Raw genomic sequence first — 22,863 nt, forward strand, 5'->3', positions numbered from 1 at the left:
ATTAGCCTTCTCCTCTACAGGTCACTTTTGGTCACTGTTTTATCACAATGATGAAAAATAAACTAGAGAAAACACCTACATGAGTGTTAACAGGTGATCCTATGTCCTCGAGTATATGTGATATACCTAAAATCCCACATGAGTCTTGTACTCCAAGTAAATATCAAGTCCACTTTCAAGCACAATCATTTCTTTGGAGCACAGTTCTACTCTTTAAATTATCTGAGGGCTATTTTTAAATGGATAAACTTGAAAATGGATATTTAAGAAAAATATCCACAAATGTACACTCATAGTGCAGGTACTCAGGGTGAAAGTGGAAACCAAACTGTTTTTAAAAAAGATTTAATTATGTATACAGTGTTCTGCCTGCAAGCCAGAAGAGGGCGCCAGATCTCATTACAGATGGTTGGGAGCCACCAGGTGGTTGCTAGGAATTGAACTCAGGACCTCTGCAAGAACAGCCAGCGCTCTTAACTGCTGAGCCATCTCTCCAGGCCCCCAAACTAAAAAGAGGCTCAAGCCAGAATTTCTCAATCTGGGCATTATTCATATCTTGAGTTGGACTGTTTTTTGTTGTATGTATGAGGTAGGGATGAATTGTAGATTTAGAAGCATCTTTGATCTCTGACCATTAGATGTCATTAGCAACTCCCAACCCAATTCTTACTAAAAATGTCTCCAGACATTGCCAGATGTCCCAAATAGCAAATTTTCCCACGTTGAAACTGTATGTCTTATGACAAAAAGATTTCCCTAGTGTGTTCCCAATAAACATGTTAGAAAAACAGATGCAGGACTAACTAATGGTTACCCTTACTAGTCCTTCCAGTTGTCCATCTACAGTCAGGGGTTTATGGTTTTTCATGATTAGCAAACCTTTTTTAGCAAGAGCAAAGAATCCTAGCTATCTAGTAATGAGTCTTCTTGGTGACGGCTTAATCAAGGATTGTCTTGGTTTCTTTCTTTTTTTTTTTTTTTTCAGCATAACGTCTCATGGAGCACTGAAGAACCAAGTGACCCAGCTAGGGATATCCATGTGTCATTTCCTTTCAGTTTTACAAATTTGCTCTCTCAACAAATTCTCCTATCTGCCAAGCAATTCCTATATATGCTGAATTTCAAAAAACAAAAGCAGAAAGGGAATTAGGCTGGGGAACTGATGGTGAGATAAATGTAGTTGAACTTATTTATCTATAAGCATTATTGTTCCCACCCTTAGTTAGCTACATGACCTTGAGCTAGAATGGAATAATCACATACTGATTATCTACTGAGGGTGATCTCATGGATCACATAAGACAATAGATGCAAAAGTACTTTAAAAGCTAGAAATCTCTGCAAAATTATATAGTGCTTATTATGTCCACTAATGTTGAGGTCTGCGAAGCACAGACAGAAGTATTCTGTGAGGATCAGAATGGGATATATGAATTTGCAGGGTTGAAGAATAAAGGTAGCAAAGAAAGGAATGGGATATGAAAGCAAATTGTTGGGCTTTGAAAATGAAAACCAGTGAGATGGAAGGAAGCCAAGTTCTGACATTAGGGATAAAAAAGTTTTCTTTTGTTTGAGTACAGAAGAGGCAAAGGGCAAATGAGCATAGGAACCATAATTACAAATAAAATATTATGTGTCCTAAAACATCCAGGGTCTATAAATTGCAATGATAATGATTCCCAATCCACACACCTTGAAACATATATTCTCAAAATGTTACTAAAGATGCTTTCAGCAAATTGATTTGAGGAACGTATCAGTCACAATACGCATACCAGAATGACTATTTCAAGACCTGTAACAAAGACATTATTTTATTTTGTGTATTTAATTATTCCTAGATGTATCTAGACAAATAAATATATTTACTTATTTTAAAATTAAGGCATGGTGGTATGCACTTTCACTCTCACACTCAGGAGGCTGCAGCAGGAAGAGTGCAAGTTCAAGTTTATCTTAGTCCACTTGGCCAGTTTTAGGCTGTGAGAGTTACAAATATAAGATCCTGCTCAACAGAAAAGGAAAAAAACCCTCAAATTAACACTCAGGATCACAAAGGACCATAAAGAATATGAGTCTTTAAGGCATCTGCTAGGTGTGTATGTGACTGAATGGTAAATTCATCTTCCAAGAGAATGTCTCAATTTTGTTTTCTAAAATGGTACATCTAGTTTTGAGTTTGAAAGGATATGAACAAGAAAGAGCCAATAAAGCCCATGAAAGTGATACAATTTCATTAAAGTAATGAATGAAAAGAATGACCTTGTCTAGAACTTCTGTGCATTGAGGTATACATCACATACATCTCAGAGATAAGAAACAAGAAGCAGCAAGTGTATTTGGTGATGGCCATAACTAAGTACACAGTGCTTTTCAGTTCGTTTTAATTTTCTTTCCTGTTGGCTCTTTCTAGATCAGTGATTCTCAACCTGTGGGTCATGACTCCTTTGGGATATATCAGATATCCTGCATATCATATATTTACATTATGATTCATAACAGTAGCAAAATTACAGTTATAAAATAACAGCAAAAATAATTCTATGATTGGGATCACTACAACGTAAGGAACTGTATTAAAGAGTCATAGCATTAGGAAGGGTGAGAATCGCTGTTCTAGGTTTTTCCTACTCAATACCTACCTCCTCCCACCCTAAGCAGGCACTTAATTCCTCTTGACAGCTCACTATCCTCATTCACATTCTTACTCTTCTCCCACCTTGGGTGCATATCAAATGACCTCAATTTTATTTTGGGATTTTGATCCTAGACCTATTATGTCTCTCATCACCAGCTGGAGAGGTATACATCACATGTGGTGAACTTATACCTAATGTAGTGCACAGAAGGAAGGATTTTATGGAAAGTATTAAAGCCAAATGCCCATCTACCATTATTAATAGGTACGATTTAATTTTTAGAATCAAGCACATACTAGAAGAAAACAGGAGCCAGGAAAGACTGAAAATGCCAAAGCTCTGGTTTAGATAATTTGTCAATTGGCAACTGACTTGAAAAATTATTAAGGGATTTTGGTACAGGCACTCTGAAGACAAAAATTTCCAATTTTAAACCATGAAATTATACTTTAAAATACATTATTTGAATTATGTATATGTTTTCAAATACATTATTGTTCCTTAGGTTAAAAATATGCTCAATTCCTTTTCCAAAATTTCCCAACAGACCCTGTGGCCACAAGGGTAAATCCACTGTACACAGTCACACTCAAGCATTCCTACACTCAGAAATCAAAGCTCCAGCTCTTTCAGGCCATATAGCAGAGGGTTAGTGATTGAACACTGAATGCACACACTGGAAACCACAAGATACACTAAGAAAAGTGGACACACCAATCATTTAGAGCTTTGACCCTGTTTACCCAACCAGAGAGTAGCACAGAAGAGATGGGAATGAGCACTGGCAAGATGCCACACGGCCACTATATTCATCATTAGATATGCTGCTCCTGCTGCTACCAACTAAATACGGGGAGAAAAAAATCCCTTTCTCAAAGCAGACCTACAGTGGGTGTGTAGCTTCAATCCGACAGTCTCATTTCACTTTGGTGCTGTTGGAAAGGGAAGGATGGAGGAAAGGAGAGAGAGGAGGAGGTAAGAGGAAAAAACACAACCATTTTCTAATTAAATTTCAGAATCTTCTCAGGATGCAGTTTTAATTCATTGAAAGTTTTCCTTCTAGCCCCTGTTCCTTAAAACTCTTGCTGTATTCTCTCACTGATCCTGTGTGAAAGGAGCACACACGCACACATGCACACAGCATTACCTTTGATATGAATCAAATCAGGCAGAGCAATTCTGCCTCAGTCCTTGCCTTTGTAACCATGCTTGTAAACAATATCCAGGAGGTTTTTAGCCTTGAGAACAGTTCAACAATAATGGTTGCCATTCCATTTTACTCGGGAAAAGCTCAAAGGAAACTAAAAGGTTTAATAGGTACAAATACTGTGCTCCTGCTTCAATCAATAAATAATGCCAAAGTGAAAGAATAGCAGTGCATGGCAACAAACTGAATGATGCTGTTTCTGGTAATCCTCCAGCGAAAGCCTTTGTGAAGTTTTATGCTGCTAATCACATTAAATTGACCTCTGAGGGCCAGGACAAAATGTTCTGTTATTATCGTTGTATTTGTTTGTTTTGCTATTTAATGGCTCTCATTTTTAAGTTTAACTGAAATTAGGGAAGGGTGAAAAAAACTCTAAGCAACTCAAGGTTTGACTTGATGAATCCATCCAGGAAAGCGTATGAGATTTGGACACAGATGCTTAGGCCTCTAGCCAAGAAGAAATTACTGCTGTGGAGCATGAGACTGGGGAGGCAAGGCCTTCAGTTTTGAATTAATCAAGCTGTGTTCTCTAGACAGTTGATTCAATCTATTCTACTTTTCAAAATATGGCCACTATCATCCTCATTTCTTCACAGCTTAACCTAGTGTGAAGTAATAAAGAACACAGTACAGAAAAGAATGTTTGTGGGGGTCGTTCCCAATCTAGGCCACTACAAAATATTTCCACTGGGTCAGCAACACTTCCATTTGCAAGGAAATATTTCGAAGGAAGTTTCACCAAGTATGATTTTTTCCCTCTTAGAAATTCTACAAAGCAAAATTAGTTGACTTGGCCACAGGCCATAAATACTAATTAGATCTGTAAGATTGTTTAATGCTTAAGCCTAAACAGCAGTGGGCAGTCCTATAGACTAAAAGAGTGTTTCTCAATTCAAAGCTGGAATGCAGAAGGACAAAAGCTAAACACCAGCTATAAAGGAATCAATTTCTCTTTAACCTGGGCACCAGAGGAAAACCTGATTAGGAAAGAAAAATGTGTTATAGGGCTTCCAGGACTTGGTGGGGCTCAAAGGAATTAACCAAGAATCTTACACAGGGCTCAGAAAATATCTACATTTTTCCTACTAGGTACTCTGGTTATTTTTTCCACTTTTTCCTCTCAGCTTGGAAAGCAGAAGAGACAGGTATCTTTATCCCCCAACCCTAATATAGTCTTAGAATCTTTGTCCTCATATCAGGGGTTTGCTATTAAGTGATAGATACATAGATACATATTGCATAAGCAGGGTTCAAGTGTTGTCTCCAATTCAACCTCTTCTTCAAAGCTTAGATCCACAGAACAATGAACAACTTTGCATTCATTTTCAAACATCAGCCACCTCATTTTAATGACACTATTTTAATGACAATAAATGTTGCATGGGCACCATGAAGAGAGAAACATCTCCCTGCATTAATACCCCATCTGCCTGCCATCTCCCTAAGATCCTGAGGCATGTTTCAAAGCAAGCATAGGAGAATTTACACCTAATTAAAACCACAGGGGCAATGGAATGTCGGAGACTGAATTAGAGTATTTTTGAGCTGTCAGTCGATCCACAGTATTAGCACGGGAGGAAGGAAGGACAAAGAGGAGAGAATATCTATGTATAAGAGACAGGGTAGGCAAGAAGAGAGAGCCAGACAGTTGTTTTTAAATAAAGATGCTGACTTAGAATGAAAATACCAGAAATGGGACTGATTAGTTTTTAGCCCCTGTAATTCCCGCGTCCCCCCCCCCCCCCCAACACACACCTAAGAGCAATGACTGCTCTTCTGGTAGAATCAGGGGGATTCTATGTGCTTTGTTAGAAGTGGTACTAAACAGTTGAAGAATGAAGACAGAAGAGTCTGAATAATCCAAAAAAGTAGATGATTTCTGATAATAGAAAAAGTGAAGGTGTTTTATTTCATCATTCAAGAAGATAAAGTACATAGTTTTTAGTCTTCATGTTGCAAAGCAAATAGAAGACTAAAAGTCCAAGCATTTTGTTTTTCACCCTCATGTACTTTAGAGACATAAAAAGGTACATCTGATTAAAGAAGGAAGACTTGCATATACTACCACATGTCTGGCTGTAAAGCCACAGCTAAGCAAGTCATGTCAATAAAATTATTAAAATTAAAACTATTATATTGAACTTCATGCATTCAACACACATGAGGCAGAATGAAGAAATCAAAGAGAGAATAGGAAAATATTTCATCCAAGAGTCAGATATGAAAACTAGATTCAGACAAGTTGGAATAATTTTTAAATACTCAGCATATGTCTACACACAATCTGATAGCATCTATAAATGGTGTGGAAACTTTTCCTCAAAGTCTCATCTTGAATTCATTGGACATTTTGTAAAGATTCTAGTCTCCTATATTTATGTAAAGCTGTCTAAACACAAGATCAGCCAGGCCCATTTGAATTTATACTCACAGTGAATCTGGCTTTGCCATTAACTTAGATACCCCTGATTTAGGGAAAAACTACAATAACCATATTTACAAAACCTAATCATTTGGGGGTAAAATATTTATGTTCTCAAAGGACTTAGTTTTTCTTTAGTAAAAAGAGACACACTGGCAAAGAAACAGTGTTCACAGGTTCTGATAATTAAAAATCTGTCCAATTTTCCCTTCCTCTTTAGTAGACTCAATTATATCATCACACTTCCCAAGTTCTCCAGTCATCATCTATCTTAGAGATCCATAATACATTAAAGCTAAGACTTAATATAAGTAGGTTCCCTCAATTCTCAACAACCTCAACTCTCCAGGTAGGGATAGTGTCCATATCCACCTATTTCTTCCCACAATTTGTCACTAAAGTTGAAAAGTCTAGCTCTTTCCTCTTCCTCCTCCTAGTATGGACTTGAAATTCAGCCCCTCCTATTTGTTCCTTTCTCCATCTTATCCTGGCCAGTAGGTGGCACCGCAGATAGATGGCTATTTTTCTTTTCTGCACAAGACACTTTAAATGTCTCATGTTCTTTGGGTATGACAATCATTCATTCCAAGGAGCTGTGATTTGAAATATTTTGTACACACCATAATTTATACTTCGTGCAAATTGATATTCAGATTGATGGAATGGCCAAGTAGTAAAGAAGAAAAATTTTCTATTTTTTTTTTTTGTTCCCAGATCACTAACGCACATATAAAGGAAATGTGACAAGACAGTTACAAATTTCTTACCCTGTGTGTGAATGAACACAGACAGCCCAGCAATAAAAGTTGATCCCATTTGCCAAATCTCTCAGTGCAGTCTCTGAATCTTCTAAAATAGAAGAGCAGGGATGGGGCACTGGGGTGTGTCTGTATGACAGGATATTACAATATAAATTATTTGGGGATTATACACTGTTTGGGATTAGCCACACCTCAGCACATTCCCATTAGTATTTGATAAGTAGTTTTTTTAAAAAAAGACACAGAGCTAGCTGCTTAATATCCGCAGCAGGCAAGGACAATAAGAAAACCTTCATTTTTGTTCTGTTCACATTTCTATTCCCAAAGCTAACACACATTCTAGGCTCTGGTTTGACCAACCAATAACTATCTGCCATCATACAAAAGTGAGTTTTATTTCTTTAATGCTTGCATTGCAGAGTTTTTTCCACATATGTTATATCACATGTGATATTCAACCTATAAGCAATATTAAAACTGAAGGCCTACACAGTTGAAGTTTAAACAAAATATAAAGGTTAATGGAGTAGGTTAGGAGAACCTAGTTCTGCACAATTCATACAGCAACTTGGATTAAGCACTGTCTTTGACCCTTAGTTTTCCATACCACAACCTATGCTATCCACTTCATGAAGAAGTGAGGAAGGTCAAAAGACTGAATTTTGAAGTAGTTTTGAAAAATAATAAACTTTCACAAAATAAGAACGTATTTCCCCTCAAATTCTTAGGGTGATTACCAAAGAGTCATTTACATATTCACTGACATAGTCTGGATACTAGGTACCACCATACAGAGTTTCTAGAAAAAAAAATACCTTTGGTTTCTTGTTTGTAGGAAACGGACAGTAAAGGGAAGTAGTAATTCAAGTAAATGACAAAATGGAATGTTTCTAGAAGTAAGCAACTAGGATAGTAAGAAGTCAATAAATCTGTCATGGGAGCAATGTTGATGGAATGGGCGGGGAATTGTTCAGTCTGGACAGGACTGGAGAAGGTATAATGATAGATGTTTTCAGAAATCTTGTGGGTTATCAAATGCAAGAGATATGTTGTTCTGTTTTGTTTTGCTTTTAATGGAAGAAGTTAGTAGAGCAAAAACCAAGCTCAAAGGAAAAAAATTTAACTTGTATACCAAAAACATATATCTCAAAGGGACACAGGATTCAACTGAAAATGTTTCCAAAGACCAAAGCTAGAATAATTTGAGATACAAGGTAATAAAGTAGTATTGGGCCACAGCACCAAAGTTGGAAATAAATATGCATGAATTACTATTGATATAAACAATGATTGAACAAACAAATAAATAATAAATGAGAATAGAAACATTTCCACTGCACAAGAATTCCAATTAATTCATGTAGATATTCTATTGAGGCGGTATAAAACTCTCCATTCTTTAAGGTGTAGACGATCAAAATCTTCAGAAAGTACAGTATAAAAAGGGGGAAGGATCAACTTTACTCAGGAGAAGCCTGATAAGCAGTACCTCAGCCAGGTGATCATAGTATCAAGTGTTATGTTGACAGCAAGTTTCATTAAACATTACCTCTGTTATTCATCAAACTATGTGACCCCAGTCCAATCATGAGAAAAACACCAGGAAAACCCCAAGAGAAGGATATTCTACAGAATACCTGAACAGCAATATTGAAAACTGTAAAGGCATCAAAAACAAAGTCTGAGAAATGTGTGTCTTAGTCAGGGTTCCTAGTGCTGTGAAGAGACACCATGACCATGGCAACTCTTCGAAAGGAAAACATTTAATGGAGTGGCTTACAGTTTCAGAGGTTTAGTCCATTATCATCGCTGTAGGACATGGCAGCATGCAGGCAGACATGGTGCTGGAGAAGAAGTTGAGAGTTCTACATCTTGATTCTCGGGCAACAGGAAGTGAACTGTGTGTCACACTGAGCGTAGGTGGAGCAAAGAAGACCCCAAATCCCACCCCCACAGTGACACACTTCCTCCTACAAGGCCATACCTACTCCAAGAAAGCTATACCTCCTAATAGTGCCATTCCCTTTGGGGGCCATTTTCTTTCAAACTACCACATTCCACTCCCTGGCCCCCAAAGGCTTATACCTCTATACGATGTAAAAAATGCATTCAGTCCAATTTCAAAAGTCCCCATAGTCTATAACAGTCTCAAACTTATTTAAAAGTCTAAAGTTCAAAGTTTTTCTGAGATTTGTGCAATCTCTTAACTGTAATCCCCTAAAAAAATCAAAATAAAAAAGCAGGTCACATACTTTCAACACACAATGGCACAATATATACATTACCATTCCAGAAGAGGGTATAGTGAGGAAATACTGAACAAAAGACTGAAAACCAGCAGGGAAAACTCCAAACTCTGCATCTTCATGTCTGCTATCAAAGCACTCTTCAGATCTCCAACTTTCAGCTTTGTTGACTGCAACACACTTCTTTCTCTTGGGCTGGTTACACTCACTGTTAGCAGTTTTCCTCAGCAGATATCCCACGACTCTGCCACCTCTAACATCTTGAGTTCTCCAAGGCAATCCAGCCTGCAACTTCACAGCTTCATACAATGGCATCTCTAGGCCTCCATTCAGGGACACCTCTGATACATGCCTGGCCTCAGTGGCTTTCCTTAGTTGAGAAGGGAGATTCCATAACCCCTTCCTTATATCCTTTACTCTAAAGCCAGAACCATGTGGTTGAAGCTATCAAATTCTGCAGCTTTCTGGGGCTAGAACATGACCCCCTCATTGAATTACATCTTCACTAGTTTTCTGTTTTCAATGCTTTCCTTCACTGCCTAAGCTTGGCTGTCCAGAATCTCTATCTGTATACCAGCCTGGCCTCAATCTCAGATATCTGCCTGCCTCTGTCTCCTGACTGCTGAGATTAAAGACATGTACCACCACACCTGAACCTAAGCTGTTCTTTAATTCCTTTTCGCAAGTTGGAAGCTTAGCTAGGTGGGGTCTTGCCCTCAGGTCACCGCTCCTTTCATTCCATTTTGTAATCTGTTTATTCCTTGAACACAAGACTTAACTTCATTCTACTTCCTGGTGCCCTTTTCTCCTCAAATTGCACATTTTGTAGTTTCACTTGCTCAGCTTGCTCCTTTTCATTACCACATGATAGAGTCAAAACAAGGTTGTTTTCCAAAACTCTTCACTTTAGCTTCAGGCAGACTTTTCAGACAAGGGCAAAAAGCAGCCACTGTCTTCACCAAAACACCACAAGAATGATTTCTAGGCCACATACTAAAATTCTCCTCTGAACCTCATTAGCCAGCCCCCACAGGTCATCAAATCACACTCCTACTAGTATGGTCCACTAAACAGCGCTTAAAGCATGCAACGGCTTTTCTAATCCACAGTCCCAAGGTCCATATTCCTTCAAACAAAAGCATGGTCAGGCCTATCCCAGCAATACCCCAGTCCCTGGTACCAACATCTGTCATCGTGTTTCAATTGCTGTGAAGAGACACCATGACCATGGCAACTCTGATAAAGGAAAAATATTTAATTGGGGTGGCTGGCTTACAGTTCCAGAGTTTTAGTCCATTATCATCATGGTGGACATGGTGACGTACAAGCAGACATGGTGCTGGAGAAAGAGCTGAGAGTCTTACATCTTGATCCGCAGGCAACAGAAAGTGAACTGTGTGTCACACTGAGCATGACTTGAGCAAAGGAGACCTCAAACCTCACCCCCACAGTGACACATTTCCTCCTACAAAGCCACACCTCCTAATAGTGCCACTCCCTTTGGGGGCCATTTTCTTTCAAATCACCACATTGTTACACTCAAAAACAGTCTAAGGAAATACAATGACTAAATGGAATGTGGTATACTGAATGGAATCCTGACATAAATATGAATAAAGAACAAAATCAACTGATTATAATTATTGGTTCAATGATTGTACCAAATTTATCACATGTGCTGAAGCATGTGTATGTATTTAAGTGTATAGTACAGCAGGGAAAACGGATGAGCAAGTATCTACATTTTTATTGATATGCTGACTCAAAATTCAGTAGTGGTATAGCTGCATTACATGGCAGTTAAATATATTTTTTAAAGAATCTTCTGTGATGGTTTGAATGAGAATGCCTTCCAATGTCTTTCATGTAGTTGGTGGTACTGTTTAGGGAGGTGTAGACTTGCTGGAGGAAGTATAACCCTGGAGGGTGGGCTTTGAGGTTTCAAAGTCTAACACTATTCCCAGTGCTTGCTCTCTGCTTCATGCTTGTGGTTCAAAATGTAAGCCCTTAGCTTGCTGCTCCAGCCTTTATGCCTGCTGCATGCTGTCATGTTTCCCTACCATGATGGTGATGGACTCTTATCCCTCTGGAACCATGAGCCCAAATAAACTCTTCCTTTTATAAGCTGCCTTTGTCATAGTGTTTTATCACAGCAACAGAAAAGTAAATAATGCCCAGGGGTGGCACCACCCACAATGGGCTGGGCTTTTCCACATCAGTAATTTTAAAAATCTACTACAGACTGACTACAGGCTATCTGATAGACGCATTTTCTTAACTGAGTCTAGGTTGTCTCAAGTTGATAAAAAAAAAAAAAAAAAAAAACCAAGAGAGAGAGATAGACAATAGTTGGCAAAGATTTCCTTTTTTTCTGTAGGCTGTCTCTTCACTCTGCTGATTATTTCCTGTGCTTTTAATTGAAGTCTTTATCATCAAGTGTTTTGTCTATGTTTCCACCTAGAAGTTTTAGAGTTTCGTGTATAATATTAAGGTGTGTTATCCATTTTGAATTGATTTTTGTGCAGGATAAGAGATATTTATTTAGCTTCATTCTTTACATGTGGATAACATGTTTTCTCAGCACCATTTGTCTTTTTTCTGATGTATATTTTTGACATCTTTTTCAAAAATAGGTGGCTGTATCTATGCGATTTTAGAAATAGGTATTTTAAAATGAAAAATCTTTTGATAGGAATGATGGTTCTTTATAGAGGAGTTTGTTTATTCTTATTTAAAACTGAAATGTGGATGTAATGTATGAGAGAAGAATGAATAAAAAGTAAAAATAAATGATTAAAAAGTAAAATAAGACTGGAATGTTCCCAATCCTGGAGTCCTCACTGATTCATAGTAGTAACTGAATACCATCCCCTTCCAAACACACACTATCCTTGGACAAATTTGGGGTCAAAATGTAACTAGCAACTAGCATGACTCGAGTGACTTTTCAGCTCTGCACAAAAGGGTGGAGATGAGAACTGAAAAATTGAAATTGGCAAGGCTTCATAACAACTGCTGTGAGTTGACATTTGGCCAATATAAAGACAGCAAGGGCAAACCAGCACCAAATTTAATTGATTAAAGTAGAACTATGGATGAGTTTCAGTGGGCTAAGATTCAGCTTTACAAGACCCAAGACCTGGGATAAAGGCTGGCAAGATGGTTTATTGGGTAAAGGTGCTTGCTGACAAGCCTGAGTTCCATACCGTCATAGGGTGAAAGGAGTGAACTAACTCCCCAAAGTTATCCTATTGTCTCAACACCCAGAACTCATGTAAAAGTCAAGTATGTAGGATGGCCTGTGTATAATCCCAGCATGGTGGCTTTTCTGTAATCCCAGTACACAGAAGGTGGAGATAAGAAATCCCTGGAGTAAACAGATGACCCAGACTAGCCTAAATTTTGAGCTCTGGATTCAGCAAGAGAACGTACCTCAATATATAAGGTGGAACATGGTTGAGGAAGACATGTAATGTAAATTTTGAGCTTAGAGCTCTAAGGATTTAGTATGGTGTCCAGTAGTCAGACCTCAAGCACTTCAGAAGGCTACCTAATTGTCCTAAATGAATTCTTCAATAATCTAAGGTTTGTTATTGTTAATTTTTAAAGAACCGTATCTGGGAGCTGGAGTGATGGCTCAATGGATTGAGAGTGCTTGCTACTTTTCTTTCTAAAATTAAAATTAAAAATAGAATTACATAATTTCTTCCCTTCATTTCCTCCCTCCAGTCCCTCCCTCCACCTCCTCACTTCCTCTCAAACTCATGGCCTCACACACAACATTCTGAGTCCTTGTAGAGTCATTTATATGTATAAGAAACCCTGTCTTGAAAAACCAAAACAAATGTTGAAAAGATTTCAATGCACAAAAACCTTTCTGAAAAATGCATTCTGACATTATAATCTATTAAAAATCTATTCCATTAGGAAACATATTAATTAGTAAGTATAGCCTGTTTCCATTTAGGAAAAAATAACAATTAGAGGAACACAGAAACTGTATAGGAAAAGGAACGAAAACATCAAAATACTAAAATACTAGTATTAAAATATTAAAATATTTATTAAAAATAAAATATTTTATTTTTCTATGGTTCTATATTCCCTATATTTTATCAAAAAATGAAACATTTATAATTAAAATTGTAGTTTTAGGTGTCTCTTTCTATCATTTTGTTTGTTTTGGGAAGGTTTCAAGTACAAAACAGAGAGTCAAGGGGCTCAAATATAATACTGGATGTGTGCTCTTGTTAAGTTCTTTTTCCTTCTCTTGGCTTCTGTTTATTCCTTCATGAATGTGTTAAGAGACTGGCAAGGATGTATCCCTCAGGACGCTTCTAATTTTGATCTTCAGTATTTTATTGCAAGGCCCACTGGGCTAACTGAGCTTCATAGAATCGTCACCAGTTGAAATTTATAGTGGGGTATTGAGCTCTCTGATCTTGAGACATCAATTGGTTGAATTTCCCAATTTTTGTGTAACACGATTTGTATATTTTTATAATGAAAAATAATGTACATGTACTATTGACTTTAAGATATAGAAAAGATATGGAGAATTTAAGAAAGTAAAATAATCCTCAAATAAATTGTTGAACAGGAAAAAAAGAGAATGGCAGATACTTTAGAATTTTGCTTACATAAAATTTAAAAATACTGAACAGTTCTATATATTATTTATGGCCACAACTACATGTGCAAAGGTATAAAAACAAATTAGAAAATATACACCAAATTTATTGTTGTTACAAATAAGACTGGGCTGGGGGATAGAATTTAACTTGTCTGCTACATTTCATTTTCTCTTTCTGATAAAAATCAAAAGCAACTAAATTCAAAATGTTAAAGTTTGTCAAATTGAGGATATATCCAGGTATGTTTGTCGTATCCGTCATTCTCAGTGTTTTGCAATACTTTTGATTACTCAAAACAAAAATCATACATAAATTTAAAAGAAAAGTGTTGGTTTTTTTTCTGTACACTTCAGTATTTGTGACATGTTAATGGGTTTCTTCTTTACAGGACCTTGAATACTTTCTACTCCTGAGCTATACCCTTACCCTTCAAGGCTTATTTTGATAAGTGACAAATGAACTTAACCTTAAAACTAAACTAGAGAACTAGGAAAAGAGGAGAAAAAATAACAAGAGAAAGAAAAATAAAGTCACAGTCACTGAGACAAGACAGAGGTCCTAGAGCCTTGATACGTCAAAGTTACCAAAGTAACTCAACAAATTTCTGTTCTAGTCTGTAAGCCAAAAGTTGAACAAATGTGTATCTTTCAAGATTAGGGATCCTGGAAGCTCCTGTTTTCACCCTCTACTATAATATCATTTTAAAATTCTTCTGTTTAACTGATTTTTTTCCAGACAGAGGTTGTCTCCTCCAACCACTTACCCTTTCGTGGTATCAGTTACACACCCCAAAGTGATATTTATTTTGTCATTCTTTTCTGAATCAAAGTCATACTGGTTTCCAGGAATCATGTGGGGAACATGGTCTTCTGAATTTATTCCCTCACAGTAACTTAGCTTATAATATTTTTAAAAACTTTGTGTTATTATGGAAGTTGAACCTAATGAAGAGAAGCTTTTCATCCCACCCCCTTAATCCCCTCTCCCAAGTTAATACCATCGTCATAAAAATATCATGTTTATCTATAATCTTGGCCCATTTGTTGCATATTTATTAGTCATTGAATCCATCTGTCTTCATCAACTCACTGTCTCCTGATTTCCAGCCATGGCCCCTTTTGTCATGCCCTTTTGCTCATAACTCAGTAATATATATATATATATTTTTTTTGCTTTTTGAGGGTACCTTATAATATAATGGTTGTTTTGAATGTTTCTTCCCATTCTGACCCCTTTTCACACACAGGAGCTCAAGCGTCTCTTGTCTGATGTACCTGAAGTACTGGATCCAGGCTGTACTCTTTCAGGGCAGCAATGACCTTGCTCCAGCCACACTATAGATCAGGAAAACAGTTTCAGTCAAACAACATACAGATCCTGGGCAACATCAAAGGGAAATTTATATACAGGCTCTATTGATAATTGAGAAGCAGTAGGTTGGGAAGGGAGTCAGGTGGAGCAGAGTATTAAACACAATGGATAAAGACAGTTTTCATGCATTTGAAAGTAAGATTTTCCATTATCTCCTGTTTAAAGAGACCATCGATAGGGAAATCCAAGAGAAAATACTAAGGTCTGGCCTATAATCATCACTGTGGATCAGACTGATGCATAGTGTGGCTCTGAGAAACACACTTGAACATTTCTGAGACTCAGTTCTTCAAAATAGAAACTGTTAACCATTATGCAAGCTTCAACTTTACAACTTAAAAAATCTGAAGTTGGAGTGAAGGGGAAGCTGCTTGTCTTACATGGTCACCAATATACACATGGTGCATATACACTCAGGCACGCATGTAAAATAAAAAGAAATAAAAACAATAAATCATTCATCAAGCTCAGTAATTATCGTGGCTCAGTAATCTCAGCACTCATAAGGTCAAGACAGGAGGACTGTCATGAGTCCTGGGCCAGTCTGAGTTATATAATGAGTTGCAAGCTAGCCTGGACTACAGTGTGAGACTCTGCCTCAAAAAGAAAACAAACCAAAACAATAAAATAAGGAAAAGCATCCCTCATACTAAGAAACAGAAGATCTCCAACTGAATGAAACCAATGTTCAAACCAAAATAGCTAAGATATGAGAATTATCTGGGAGGAGAGAAGGGAGGGGAAACAGCAATCGGGATGTATTGAAAACAAAACAAAACAAAACAACAACAACATAAAGAAAAGAAAAAATAAAAATAAATGGAATTACCAAAGACTTTAAAACTACTGTGACAAAAATTGTTCGGTTAGCATTTACAAAAGCTTTTGGAACAAAAAGAAAACATCAAGTATAAAAACAGAGCATATACAGAAAAACAGTAGAAATTTTAGAAATATATAATAAAAACAAAATAAATTGTATTTAGAAATACAATAACACAAACTGGAGAGTACTGAGGAAAGAATCAGTTGACTTGATAGAATGATGGAAATTAGTCAGTTTGAGTGAAGAAAAAAAAAGAGGAGGCTAGAGTCAATGTCCAGAGTCTCTGGGAATGACAGAACTGAAGCATAAAGTTTCTGATGATCAGAGGAAACCAAGACAGATAGGAGGTGAGTCAGGGATTTAAAGCAACAATAGCTATTTTTAAAAAGTCTTAAAATTTGCAAAAGACATAAACCCACATGCTCAAGAAGCTAACTGTATTTCAAAGCAGGTAAATTCTAAGAACTCCATGCCAAGGCACATCATGGTCAAACTTCTTTTAAAAAAATCTTGAAAGCAGTAAAGAGAGAAATGGAACCTTATCTATAAGGGAAAATAGTTAGAATAACAGCAGATTCTCGTCAGAATCCATGGAAGCTAGAATGGGATGACATATTTCTCATGCACATTCATAAAAGAACTGTCAACCTTGATCCAGTGAAAATATACTTTAGGGAATTAGAGAGCAATAAAGAAATTTTCAAATGGAAGAAAATTAGAATTTCTTGCTAGAATACCTGCACTGAAAGAATTGTTAAAGGAAGTTCTCTAAACAGAAAGGAAAATGCAAAAGCCATGATCTTGGAACCTCAGGAAGAAAGAACAACAGAAAGAGGAAGGCTAACCTTCCTCAATTATGTTGTACAGCTGAAGCAAAAAATTCTAACACTAGCCGATGTAGTTATAAATACATAGAGAAGAAATATTTAAAAATCATTATGTTATAAATAGGGAAGGGTAAAGTAAGTTAAGAAAGGCAAGGTTTCTATAATTTACTAAAGCAGCCAAAATGTCAATCTTAGTAGGCTATAATAAGTTACAGGCAGGCAATGTATAAAATAGTTTCTCTCTCTCTCTCTCTCTCTCTCTCTCTCTCTCTCTCTCTCTCTCTCTCCCCACTCTCTGTATGTGTGTCTCTCTCTGTGTCTCTTTCTGTCTCTCTGTCTCTCTCCTCCCTCCTCTTCTTTCTCTCTGTCTCTCTCTGTCTCTCTGTCTCTGTCTCTCTCTGTCTCTGTCTCTCTCTCTGTCTCTCTCTCTCTGTCTCTCTCTCTGTCTCTCTCTCTCTCTCTCTCTCTCTCTCTCTCTCTCTCTCTCTCTCTCTCTCTCTCCCCTTTCTCTCTGAACCAGTTTCTCCCTATGTAGCCCAAACTGGACTTGAATTTATTATGTAACTCAGGTTGTTCTCCAGCTTCAGCTCTTCCTACCTCAGGCTCCCAAATGTTGAGATTATAGGCATGTCCTACCATGCCCAACTTAGGGTAGTTTATTTTTAAAAGCACAAAACTAGTTTTTGGTTTGAGAAAATAAACATGTACTTACCATACAAACCAGTAATCATATACAAAAATTTATCATGGAAAAATGAAATTGTGTTCTCTCAAAACCTGTTCACAGCAGCTTTGTTTATTGATAGACTAAAGTGTAGACAAGTAAAGTCTCTCAGCACGTGAAAAACTAAACTGTGATAGTCATACTATACAAAACTGCTGAATAGTAAGGAAGGACAAACTCTTCATATACAAAACAAATGGGATTGCTGGGCCTGGTGATGCACACCTTTAATCCCAGAACTCAAAAGGCAGAGGCAGGTAGATATCTACATAATGAGTGCTGGCTAGCCAGGGCTACAGTGAGATCCTTTCTTAAACAAACAAACAAACAAACAAACAACAACAACAAAATCTCCAGTAGAGCTGGGGCATTATGCTGTGTGAAAAGAGCCAACCTGAAAAGCTCATATACTCTGTGACTCCATTCATGAAATATTCTTGGACTAAGGAAACTATAGATATGGAAACAGAATACTGATTATGGACATTTGGTGTGGCATAGAGTAAACGTACAAAAACTACAATGGATGTAGTTTGTGATGGAATAATATTTTTTCTTGATTGTGTTGGTAGTTATACAAATATACATGTGTGATATGATGGCATGGAACTGTACATAGTCACTATTTCAAAGTCAAATTTATGATCTTGAAATTATACTATGATTGTGCAAGATGTAACAATTGGGAGAACTGGGTGGGGAGTACATAAGGCCCCTCTGTCCTGTCAACTTCCTGTCAATCTGTTCATTATTGCAAAATAAAACTTAAAAAGAAAAACTAATTGTGATAGGCAGATCAATTGCCTTTCAAAAATGTCCACACCCGGCTTCCAGAACCTGTGAATATTTTAGGTTATATGGTATCAGAGGAATTAAGATTGTAGATAGAATTAAGGTGGCAAATCAACTAACTCTGAGTTGGGGAGACTGTCCATTGAGGCAAACTCAATGCAATTGCAGTGTTATTTGTAAGTGGGAAGGGGAGGAAGAAGAGTAAAAATCAGAGATGCAGATGTAAACCAGACTGAAGTGATGAGATGTGGGGACTCAATCGTCCACTGGAAGTTTTGAATAAAGAAGGTCTTCAACATGACATGAAATATAAGTAGTATCTAGGTGCTATAAAATGGATGGAAATAGAGTTTCCTCCTGTGGTCTCCAAAAGGAACACAGCTATTTTCATACCTTGACTTTAGCCTAGTGAAACAGAGTTCATACTACTCACATCCACAACTACAGAATAATAATTTATATTGTTTTAAACCACTAAATTTGGGGTAAGTTTTGTTTAAATAGTAGCCACAGTAGAAAACCAAAGCATCCACCAATAGTTAAAAACTAACCCACTCAAAGATAGACAACCGGGATACTGGGGCATTGGAGCATTCAGGACCTGAATTCGTATCTCCAGCATCCACATAAAAAATCAGGCACAGCAATCCCAGCATGAGAGAAGAGAAGGCATAAGGATCCCAGGGAGTTGCTGGCAAGCCCACTTAGCGAACTGACAAGCTCCAGGTTCAGTGAGAGATTTTCCTCAAAAAATAAGGTGGACGAAACGAACATAAATGTGGGAAAGGGACTTGTAGAGAGGCCTTAGCAAGGATGGGAGGCAAATAATAGAGGATGGGGGGTGAGAGTAATCAGAACACATTATGTATGGATGAAGTTTTGAAAGATATTTAATTTCAGACTTAATTTAAAATAAAATTTTAAAATTTAATTTTACATTTAATTTTGAATCACAACAAGGTGGAGAATGATTGATGAAGACACTCGATGTCCATCTCTGGCCTTCTCACACATTCACACTCACATGCAATCACATTTGCAATACACCAGCATGTATGGATTGTGCTCTCTGGCAATCATCAATATATAATGATGAATGCTATTTGCTCTACATCACCAATGAAATCAATGATAGAACATCTTCCCTCAGAACTGCAAGGAAAAGAAACACGTTGCTCTTGACTAAATGGGGCCTATTAAACAAAAAAAAGTGTATAAAAACAGAAACATTTGTGCCACAGAAGCTGGGAATCTTGTCTCAGTCCATTTTGAGATATATTTGCTGAGGAATTTTCTATGTTAAGATAACGATAGTTATTTTCAAAAGACATATAATACAGAGACAGTGGAAAAATGCACTGAACTACAAAAAAGGTTAGTAAAAGACGTCACCACCTAATTTCCTATGATAGGACAATTCATTTTATTCTTTTTGTCTCTCTATCCCCAATATCCCAATGCTTATCACATAATAGATGCTCAAAAAATATTTGATGAATTGTACTATAAATGATAACTAATAGAGCCACAAAGCATTAAATTTTATTAACCCTCACACCCTATATAGTCCAAACTGCTAAGACAAAATGCCATAAACATTTTTATTCATGAATAGGAATTCTACATATTACCATCGCAACTGCAAGGCACAGATGTGGCATATGCTTATTTTTGCAGTGCTTACAGAGATTTGCATTTAGTATATGATATTAGAGTTCCAGGATGAAATCTTTTAACTCACTCCAGAATGACTAATACTCCAAAAGGCCCATGAATCCCAAGGGTCTCATGAACGTATCTGTCATTCCCTCTCTGACCCCATCACCACACCTAACAATTGCTACCAAGAATAGTTTTCTATTCTTGGTTAAGTAAAATATACAGACAGAAGAGCACAAAAGAGAGAAGGATATGGGGAAATGAACATGATGGAGCTTTTATGGAATATAATATATTAATATGTAAGTTGTTGAGGTGAGAGCTGAACATACATTTTGTTTCCATCTTTTTTCTTTTTGTTTTTGAGATTATAATATATCATTTCTCCCCAATCTTTCCTCCCTCCAAACCCTCCCATATACCTCTCCTCGCTCTTTCACATTCATAGCTTCTTTTTTTCCATTGTTTTTACATACATGTATATGAAACAGAATTTTTAAAAATCCTAGAATTAACAAGTCTAGGATTTGCTGAAATGAGGCAACTTATTTAGGGTAAGAATAGTAATGTTTAAGCAAGTATTAAGTAGTTCTTTTTCAAAATAAAAATGCCTATGAAGTTTAATCAGAAAAATATTTGTAACAGTAGCTGAGAGCTATGAACCATGAGTAAAGTAACATGTTTTTTTGAGAGTCCTTTTCATGGCTTTCATTTCAAGCTACTGTGACCATTACAGGCACACAAGAGGATTTCTTTAACAACTGGGAAAGAGGCAGTTCAGAGGCTTTTTTTTTGTTGTTTGCTTGTTTGTTTTTCATGACAGGGTTTCTCTGTGTAACCCTGGCTCTCCCGGAACTCGCTCTGTAGACCAGGCTGGTCTTGAACTCAGAGATCCACCTGCCTTTGTTTCCTGAGTACTGGGATTTATTAAAGGCGTGCATCACCACTGACTGGTCATGCAGAGGCTTTTAACTCACAATTTATGATTGGACTTCCTGAAATGTATGCATATTGTGTATGTGTATATAAATATGCAGTTCTCTGAAAAGCATACACTTTGTGGCCATCAAATTTTCATGCCAGTTCATGCCCCAGTAAGGGACCACTGGGTTAAATACTGATGTCCCCTTTTCTATCCCTCTACTTAGTAACGCAACATATCTTCTGAATGTGCTTCATTTACTTAATAGCTAAAGAGAAAGTGAGTTTCTGCTCAGACAAGTCATTGAGACTGACTTCTAGGTTACTATATCACAGGAGTACCTGGAAAACCATGGCAAATATTGGGAAAAGAGGCAGCGAAAACGCTGTAGTACCACACAATTTAGGTTACTGCAGAGGAAAGAAAGGTAAGATAATTATTGATACATTGACTGAAACAAACATTAACTTACAAATTTGCTTTTTAGGTAATCCCCCTTCCATTCTTCCTGGTTCTGGTTAATCTCTCAAGCTCTAGATATTAGTTGATGTATGGAAGGTAGACTGAGTTTAACAATGAACCTGGTAATGCTCAACTAAGTAATAGGAGCTTGAAAATATTAACAAAAGGCACTTGTAACTGGCTTCACTTTTTTCTTCTTGTTTACATATTGTTCCATGATAGGAAGGTCATATTTAGACTGGGAACCACAGTTTCATTCACTCTAGCCCCCGAGCAAACAAGCAAATCCCAGATACTAAGGACTGGGAGGCAGACAGTTTAAAAGATCATCTTGTCTCCTATTCATACTTCCCTTAGTGCTACATTTTTTTCTTCATCAATATAGTGGTCAGGTTGTACTTTCTAACCCTAAGGTTTTCCAAAAACTTTAAGCTTGTTATCTCTTAAAATGTTTAAAGAAGTACTTTCCTTCATGGGTGTGGTGTTCTGTTCACATGTATGTCTGTGTACTATGTACATGCCCTAGGAGGCCTTGGAACTGGAGTTACAGATGGTCGTGAATTGCCACGTGAGTGCTGGGAATCAAACTTAGGTCTTCTAGAAAAACAGTCAGTGCTCTTAACCTCTAAGCCTCTCTACCGTCCCAGCTCTTACCAGGCTTTCATGAAAGTAAGAACAGGCACTCTCCAGTGTTTAGATGGTACCTCTTTGAGTGCATGTGTATGTGCAAACATGGAATTCCATTTTGTAGTGATATCTTTGAATATTCCAATATTCCAATTCTGTGGACAAAAGCATCAGTCCTTCTGAGGCTCTTCTATAGAAAGACCTCTTGGCTGACAAAGGTAGAATGAACTAGGTTAAAGAGCCATTGTAGCTCTGAAGCTCATTATTCTACCAAGCTTTGCAAATTAACTATAATCTCAAATTAGGAAATAGACTTTCTTAATTTAAAGGTGTCTTATACTTCAAGTAATCGTAGAATTTTTTAAGAATGAAACAAGTATGCCACAATGTATGTTAACCTACTGATAATCTCCCACAGAGGAAATACTTTAACTTCATCCAAATGAAATGGATCTCCTTGTCATCCACCTCCTCCTCCTCCTTCAGGCCCCTGTCGCTCCCCTTCCCTCCCTCTCTCACCCCTCCCTCCCTCCCTTTCTGTGGGAAAGGATCTTGTGTATCCTGGCTGGTCTCAAACCTGCTATCTACTTGAGGATGATTTTAAACTTCTTGTCTTCCTACCTTTTCTTCTTGAGTACTGGATTACACCACCATGTCCCGTTTAGATGTTGCTAAGGATTGAACACAGAGCTTTATGCAAACCCTCCTTTAAACAAAACAAGACGGAGTCTCACTACATATCCC

General features: G+C 37.2%; 1 protein-coding gene across 4 annotated transcripts in view; it reads right to left on the minus strand.

Moving 5' to 3' along the window:
- The window catches only part of Nexmif (neurite extension and migration factor), a 145,262-nt gene that overhangs the window by 117,870 nt on the left and 4,529 nt on the right, over window positions 1–22,863 (minus strand). Inside the window, exon 2 of one of the 4 annotated variants that reach the window (XM_052734388.1) lies at window positions 15,184–15,243. The exons of 2 other annotated variants lie outside the window; for them this stretch is intronic. The gene's annotated coding sequence lies outside the window, so the exon portion shown is untranslated. Of the gene's footprint in view, window positions 1–15,095; window positions 15,134–15,183; window positions 15,244–22,863 lie in introns of those variants that run through there. One more of the 4 variants, XM_052734389.1, reaches the window with a different exon arrangement.

The sequence above is a fragment of the Peromyscus californicus genome, unplaced genomic scaffold (assembly GCF_007827085.1).
Source record: "Peromyscus californicus insignis strain IS unplaced genomic scaffold, ASM782708v3 Scaffold_10__1_contigs__length_136768540, whole genome shotgun sequence".
Classification (NCBI taxonomy): Eukaryota; Metazoa; Chordata; class Mammalia; order Rodentia; family Cricetidae; genus Peromyscus; species Peromyscus californicus.